This window comes from Lactuca virosa, chromosome 4, assembly GCF_052849685.1.
Source record: "Lactuca virosa cultivar CGN04683 chromosome 4, Lactuca_virosa_CGN04683_v6, whole genome shotgun sequence".
NCBI lineage: Eukaryota > Viridiplantae > Streptophyta > Magnoliopsida > Asterales > Asteraceae > Lactuca > Lactuca virosa.
Window position 1 is genome coordinate 9,250,560 of NC_136429.1, and position 6,943 is coordinate 9,257,502.

A 6,943-nucleotide genomic window follows, 5' to 3' on the forward strand; every position below is an offset into this window, starting at 1 on the left:
GGTTACCAGTTACTGGGTGACAGATATATATATTTAATGAGATTAGATGCGGAAAGATAAGAAGTGCGGAATAAATAAATACTGGAAAGCTATAAATGACTGAAAGCTATAAATGAAATAAATGACAGTATTTAAATGACATAAAGCGTTAATAAAATATATAAATATATATATAGTAGGTGGTGTTAGAACGGGACTTGTGGAACGACTGTTTTGTCAAGTTGTTAGTCAAATAAATGACTAACAGGCTTAGGGTTGGACTGGATCTTAATAGACTGTGTCTCTATTTGTTCAAAGTTCAATCCGGTAAGTAACAATAAGTTCTTTTTATGTAACAATGAATTGTTTACAAAACGATACAAAATACACGGGTAATGTTTTTTTGTATGTGGGTATGGGGTTTTTTAAGGTGATTTGATGAGGTTGAAGTGGGTATTTGGAGGGTGGTAGAAGGTGTAATAAGGTTGTAGTTTTGGTGGTATAATGTAACAAAGAGGGTGATGTTGAAAGAGCTTTGGGTGGTTACGAATATAGATTTTCGTAGTAAATCTCTCTGGATAGCCAATTCTCTCTCGCGTCTCTCTGGGGTTTGCAGTGGTCAAAAAAATCGAGGAAAATTCCTGAATGTAGGTAAGGTCCTGAATAATTTGCGGTGCAAATCTCTCCCGTATTATCTTGTTGAGTTGTGCTCGGTGAATTTTTTCTTAACTTGCAAATTCTGATGTCGAAAAACAGCAAGGTGGTGATGGTTGTGGTGATTTGAAATGGTTTTTGGAGGAGGTTTAAGGAGGGTATTTGGAGGGTGTTTGGAGATTATTTTGAGGTTGGCTATGTGTTTATTCTTCTGGAGTTGAGTGAGTAATAGGAGATATATTACAAGGAAACACAAAACACATACAAAAACTCATGTAAACATGCATCTATATATATGCAAAGGAATCAAGCAACTCTTGTTTGTTTAAGGAAAAGTAATGAAGTGATTGATTGTAAAGGTTGGAAGCACACATGATGTTTGGTACTTTTGCTTTTGTGAAGATTTCTTTCCAATATATATATATATATGCATGATTCATGTATATATATATATATATATATATATATATATATATATATATATATATATATATATATTCAATTGTGAATTGAATTTCCATTTTTGACCCTTGAGGTTTTTAAATTCTTGACAATTTTAGTCTTGATTTGTTTTGTCTTCAAACGACCAAATATTGCGTCTATTTTTCCGTCTTTGCGTATTTCGTCTTTTGCATATTTTTCTATTTCATAATTAAGCACGAATCCACGCAACCTGAAATAACTGATAATATTTGTTAGATAATATAAAACCAATTCGTCTTATTTCAGTGATGATCACATATAAAAACATTTTTCAACAATATGTGAATTACATGTGATTTACATGTGAATGACATCTAATTCATATGTGAATTCCATGTTATTTACATGTGAATTACATGTAATTCATATGTGATTTACATGTGAATCACATGTGATTCACTTGTGATTTACATGTGAATTACATGTGATTTACATGTGAATAACATGTAATTCATATGTGAGTTACATGTTATTTACATGCGAATCACTTGTAATTCTTATGTGATTCAATTGTGATCTACATGTGAATCACATGTAATTCTTATGTAATTCACTTGTGATCTACATGTGAATCATATGTACTTTTGTTATTTATCTTTTTTACAAATAATAGCAACATAATTATCTTTTATAACAAATAATAGCAACATACTTATCTTTTATAACAAATAATAGCAACATATTTATCTTTTTTACAAATAATATCAACATACTCATGTATGTTTGATACTATAAAAGAAAGTATAATTAGTCCATTTTTTCTTCATTGATCAACCCGACAATAGACGGGTATAATACTAGATTTATTTGTTGATTGTAGTTATATACTCTTTTAACAAAATAGTTATGTACTTTTGTTATTTATATGTTTCTAAAAGGATCTTATATTTAAATCGATTCGTGAAGATAAGTAATAATTGTTAAGTTGTAGATTCTGTTTATATTCTAAATTTATAAGTTCATATATAAAATATAATAAAGGTGTGAACTATTATTTGAAATGGATTGGAGAAAAAATAATTAAAAAGTGAAAAGTGAAACCTTTACTATGTAGTTGGTGGATTGTAGGGGCCATAATCCCATTTTGCAAAAAAGAAAAAAACCAACTTAGTTTAACAAAGAAAATTTAAAATGGTCCTAATAACTTACAGAACTTGAAAAACTGCTCTCTACTGTTTAGCTTAATTCAAAAGTTCAATACATAGTACAACTTTTCTTAAAGAAAATTACAATGTGAAATTGTCTTGAAAATTTGCACATCAGTGTCAATTGTGCAGAATGGGTTATGAGCATGGAGGCTTGTAATGCTCATGGGTTATACTGTGTACCTCTATATGATACCTTAGGTCATGATTCATCATTTTCCATGTTGAGGTTACACTTGCTTTTGTAGAAGCTAAAAAGATCCCTGAGGTAATCTAATCACTCATATTCATTTTATTATCTTATATAAAACTAAAGTTAAACGAATCTTTTACCATAAAGTTATATTTTTTCCTAGAAATAAATTTGTTTTTATCATTTAGGTGCTAATAACATTTCCAAAAGCTGGAGAGTATCTAAAAAGCAAGTTACTCATCATGTCTAGTTTCTTGAATACAAAAATGCATTATAAAAAATTAAAATACACCTGATCAAATTTTATATACTAGTTTCTTACTGCAGGTTTAAATATTAGGATGTACTTTATGAGCAATTATGCTCAACTTCTCCAAATGAAACGATTGTTCCAACATATACCTGGTCAAAGGGAGCTCTTCTTGTGTGATAGCTTCTTTGTTGAGTATTTTGATATCCTTCATTTTATGCCACAAACAATCTGGAGGATCTAATAGTGGGTCTGTAATGACCCAAAAATCAAGGGTAAAAATTTCATTTTTAATATAGTCAAACATAGATATCATTTATTCCAAACATCCAAAACATTATTAATTAAAACATTTATCAGAGTCCATCCCAAGATCATTCAATGCGGAAAACATGGGTGTGTGCACTACGATCAATCCGAGACCTTCTTTTCCAAACCGATGATACCTGAAACAATAAACAAAATTGTAAGCACAAAGCTTAGTGAGTTCCCCAGAGCATACACCACACAGTCCACATAATCACATAATCCATATTAGCTATAAAACCTACATAAACCATATCAATCACATATCCATATCAATAAAATAGCCATGCATATAAACATATACGGATGCCGTGGGCTCGTCCCCAGGGTCTTACTCCAGGACTCCATGGGCTCCCCCACATGGTCTTATACCTAAGTGCCATGGGCTCTCCCATGGTCTTTGATAGGAAAGCCATGGGCTCTCCGCATGGTCTTACATCCGAGTGTCATGGGCTCTCCCATGGTCTTCCTTTCAAATATCACAAAGACAACTAGCATACCACATAATCACTACCATACCACATATACATGCATACCAGACATATCAGTAGTGAATCTACAATAAACACTACAACATAGTAGGAAATCCATGGGCTCTCCACATGGTCTTACATCCAGGGGCCATGGGCTCTCCCATGGTCTTCCATACAAGCATACCACATATACCGCTATCATACTTCCTAGCACATAACCAGCTAACATGCCACATACTACAACTTCAGCTAGTATACCACATATACCGCTGAAGTCCCACGGATAAAAATCTAGCTGCTGGATGACAGATTCCCAAACTGTCAACATAAACAATACCCAATTAATAATTGGGTTCCAAGCCCACGGTCCAACTCACACTCCAAAGGCCCAATAGCCAAGTAATGGGCCAAAGCCCAACATATGGCCCAAATTTCAAAATTAGGCCCAGACCTCTACATGGACTTATTTTAAGGCCCAACCAATTATTCTAGACCAAACAATTGGCATTCTGATGGCCCAATAGCTAATAATCTTCAAGACCCAATTATGGACCATTTATGGCCCAATTTTCCAAATTGGGCCCAAGCCTCTCTAATGGGTCTTATCCTAAAGCCCAATAATTTACTTAGTCCATACATATGTTCCCAATTGGCCCACAAAGGCCAGCAACTTAGTCCAATAAGTGGCCCAATAAGAACCCAAAACCCAATAATACCAAAATTATGGTTTTCCAAACCCTAATTAGGGTTTTCCAAACCTTAATTAGGGTTTCCAACCCAATCATAACCTATTAGGCCCAATAGCTAGGTCTTTTGATCAATTAGGGTTTCACTAGGCCCATAGGGTTTCTGATATTGCCATATTTATACACATTTTAGGCAATATTTATTTATGTTTTTATTAATATTTTGGTTATTTGCATAGGATTATGATACTTATAAGGATAAATTGTAATTTGCAGCCAAAGTAAGGCATTTTCGAAGTAAGGGACCAGAATTGACAATATTTGGAACTTTGGAGGCTCGAAGGGAAGAAGGATAAAAAATTCCACCAAAAAGACGTTCTCACGACGTGAGTAACTTGATGCTCACGACGTGAATCAATTGTTCCAGAAGATTTGCATCCGGGTGGAAGAGTCCTTGTCGAATACGAAAAGATCGCATTCACGACGTGAATCCTTATTGTTCACGACGTGAACTCGGGAAATCAGAAAACTATAAATTCCCTTGCCCATTACGACTTGGGGAGTTTTTTGGCTGATTGAAAGGTTACCTGAAGACGATTTTGAGCAGAAGAAGAGTTCTGGAAAAGGCCTTCAACATCAAAAGGAGTAAAGGTTCATAATTAGTTAATTAGTTTGATAGTTATGAACATGTTTGATAATTTGATTTGTTTTTGCTTACTTGTTACTATGGGTAGCTGAATCTAGCAGCTCTTGTCTAGCTAGATGAAGCTTCTGAATTATGTTTTAGCTTAATGACTATTGAATTTGATTAGTTGGTAAATTGCTTGTGTTTGATTATCATTACCTAGCATGTTATTTTAGTTTCTTAGTTGCTTAAATTCATGTTCTGTGTAGCTTAGTAACCATTAAATTACATGAACTTGAAACCTAGTGATTTAGTGAGCATTGAATTGCTAGAGCTAGGATCGACCAAAATCTTAGATAAGTGATAAAAGTAACTAATTTAGCTGTGCTAGAGGACATAATTTATGACCATAATTGTGTTTGCTTAGATAAATCTTACATGGCTCACCTATAATTAATAACTAATTCTGTGTTTTACTTATGTGTGACCATACAAGGTAGTCCATGAATTGGTAAAAAGATTAGTAAATTTGGACTTGAATTGCTAATTACATAATAATTGGTGACCAACTTTGATAATCCATAATTATTAGCTAAACATAAATAAAGAAGTGGATTCAAACTAGACAGGAGTGTTTTTAATTAATTGATTGAATTTTGTGATTTAAGTTCGTCTGGTCTAGCAAAATCAGATAAAACCCCCTCTTTGCTCTAAAATTAGGTCAATTTAATAGTAGATAAATTAATTAGTCAAAACCGTTCCCTGAGATCGACACCCGACTTACCCAACTATTCTATAATTTTGACTAGGTACACTGCCTAGGTGCAATTAGTTAGTTAAGGTAGTTAGGTTATAAATAATAAAATTAGGTGTAGCTATTTGCACGCATCAAGTTTTTGGCGTCGTTGCCGGGGAACAGCTTAGTAATTTCTGATTTATTTGCTTTAAATTAATCGATCCTTTTTTGTGGGGTAAAACCTGCAAAGAGTTATTTTTTTTAGTTTCATTTTTTTTTCAGTATTACAGAACTCACGACGTGAGCCTTACAGACTCACGACGTGAATACTGTGATCCTAGTTTTCTTTGTTTTTACTTTGCTTTTCTATTTTGGTTCAGTTTTACGTTTTTATTTTGTTTATTTTTCAGGAGTACATGACCAGAGGGTCCAATACACCTTTGGTGCCACCACTTGAAGATCCAGAGTCAGCCCTTCACAAAAAGAAAGATAAGAACGTAAAGGAGGATCAAACACCAAAGAAGACACCATTACAAGAACTCAAGTCAATGTTCTCAAAGAAGTCGGGGAAGAAAACGGGAGAGTCCAGTTCATCTTCAAAGGACAAGAGCAAAGTTGAGAGCATACATCAAATACCTTTCCCAACCGAATCCGAGTACGACTCCGAGATTGAGTTTGGACTTTATACGAGTGAACCCGAGAACGAGCCAAGAAACGAGATGGAAAACATTGAAGAAATGTTAATGGGAGCTTACTAGAAGCGAATTCGTGAAGATGTTGGTCCAGGTTTAGTACAACCAGTGATACCTGCCACTGCCACATTCGAGCTGAAGGGACATATCCTCACTACACTAAAGGATATTCCATTTTATGGGAAGGATCATGAGGATGCATTTAAGCATCTAGATGAAGTCAACGACATTGCTGACTATTTCAATGTCCCGAATGTTAACAGAGACACCATCGTACTAAGGATGCTACCAGTCACTTTCAAAGGAGCTGCAAAAGACTGGTTAAAAGCACTTCTTCCTGGTACAATTACTACTTGGGCTCAAATGCGTGAAAAATTTCTAGATCAGTTTTGCCCACCTTCCAAGATAGCTAAACTCAAGAAGGCAATAGCCAACTTTGAGCAACAACCGGGGGAGTCATTATACGAAGCTTGGGAGCGCTACAAAGGGTTATTAAGGAATTGTCCTCAACATGACCTAAACATCCAACAAGAGATGTCTATTTTCTATGATGGAGTCAATGTTATGACAAGACAAATCCTCGACTCTCAAGGGCCATTGACAAAGAAGAATCCAAGGAAGGTCAAGGAGTTAATTAAAGAATTCACAAGACACTCTCGAGAGTACCACAACCCAAGACAAGATGGAGTAAAAGGCAGTGGGGGTGCACAATCTGAAGAAA

At 34.5% G+C, this 6,943-nt stretch overlaps 1 non-coding gene across 1 annotated transcript; it reads right to left on the reverse strand.

Annotated features, from left to right (window-relative positions):
- Positions 1–6,633: 6,633 nt before the first annotated feature.
- On the reverse strand, positions 6,634–6,740 carry LOC145110195 (small nucleolar RNA R71). The gene has a single exon (XR_013709577.1). It is a non-coding gene; the product is annotated as a small nucleolar RNA R71 (small nucleolar RNA).
- Positions 6,741–6,943: the final 203 nt, after the last annotated feature.